At 41.1% G+C, this 1606-nt stretch overlaps 1 pseudogene; it reads right to left on the bottom strand.

Moving 5' to 3' along the window:
• Positions 1–233: 233 nt before the first annotated feature.
• The window catches only part of LOC114636241, a 4963-nt pseudogene continuing 3590 nt past the window's right edge, over positions 234–1606 (bottom strand).

The following is a 1606-nucleotide window of genomic DNA, read 5'->3' as shown; positions in this document are numbered from 1 at the left end:
CAACTACTTTAAATATGAAGAATGTGATTAGAATTCAAATGATATGAAATAATTATCTTTCCAAAGTCCATTCAGAAATGCCTGATCCACATGGTCTATGCCTCTAATCAGTCATTTGAGTCCTGCCTTCCAATTATCAGAGACCAGCAATGACCTCACTTTATATATTCCAAACAAGAACATAGCCTGGCCTCTAAATTATAGGTAAAGGATTTTCAATAGTCTAAACATATCTAACTTAGAAAATAGACCTCTTTTGGCTGCCTTATCTCCCTGAGTGTGTCCACAACCTCAGAACAAAGAGGTATTAATCTGTCTGGAATAGGAAGACCAATCTCATTATAAACCTCATCAGGGGCAGGGTACTTCTCTAGGGTCAGCTGTGTTAGCTTGGCAGGATGCTGCAGGAGCTTCTTTAAGGTGCCCATGGACAAGACATTCTTCACAAAATTGACTTCAGTGAGCTGGGAACACTGGCTCAGTGCAGGCAGAAGGGCACTGATTTGCATGTCCTTGATCATACAGTCCTCCAATTTTAATGTCTGCAGGGTAGCTGTCAGTCTTTGTAGCAGGCTTCCTAGAAATGGGTAATTTAAATGTATGAAGGTGACACCACTCATGTCTAGGTGTTTCAGCTTCTGGATGCTTGGACACTGGGAGAGATACATCATAGCTGAATGTGACAGCAAGCAGTCAGTGATAGAAAGGGTCTCTAATGGACAGTCAGGCTTTACTAAGGTTACAAATCAGGATGTAACAGCTGCTTAAAGTATTATATCAATTATTCTAAGCTCACATCTATATAAATTTAACACTGGTTGGCAAAACACTAAATACATTGATGTTTAATGTAAAGAAAACTAACAACAAGAGAATACTTGCTCACCCCAGGGTAAAGCTCTCTTACATTTCTTACCTGAGCACTTGGTCCAGGCGACCATTCAGGAAGTTGACTTCATTCAAATAGAGATGCTGGAGCTTATCCAGTTTGGAGAACTAGGAAAAGATCTCTGTAAAACAGCAGGCTTCCATCTGTTTGTCCCCAGACAAATGCACAAGTATATAGATTTCTTTGAAAATGAGCTTCTGGAGGTTTTTCATCTGGCCCAAGCCAGGAGCTAGCAGTGCAAGGGTGTGAATGTCGAAGCATGTGTTTATTTCCAATTCCTGGATTGAGCCTGTATCAAACACCTCCAAAACAACCAGTGGGACATAGGCAGGAAACTCTCCAAATTCTAACTTCTGACAGATCACCTGTATCACATCTTTCCTCTGCTTGGCATACTGATAAAAATATTTTACATGTTTGGAGGGACATTGGGATATGTGGAAACAGTTCATCAATATAGTCATGGTCTGTTTCCCACCTAGGATGGGATGATTTCCCACTGCCTGGTTGTTGCCAGTGGCATCTGGAGAGCAAATAATATGCTGACTTCCAGCCCAACCATACCAGAAGTCATGGTGGGCATCTCGAAAATCAAGCACTTGGAGTTTCCTCCTCCTGTTAGTAAAGTAGAAGGACATTAGTATGACAGGAGACACAATTTGGATGTCCCATGATTCAACTTCTCTTAAATCCATTCTTTGAAGAGAGACAGCTTTC

The sequence above is a fragment of the Grammomys surdaster genome, unplaced genomic scaffold, assembly GCF_004785775.1.
Source record: "Grammomys surdaster isolate TR1022 unplaced genomic scaffold, NIH_TR_1.0 123086, whole genome shotgun sequence".
In the NCBI taxonomy this organism is placed as follows: domain Eukaryota; kingdom Metazoa; phylum Chordata; class Mammalia; order Rodentia; family Muridae; genus Grammomys; species Grammomys surdaster.
This window is presented reverse-complemented; position numbering and strand designations above follow the sequence as displayed.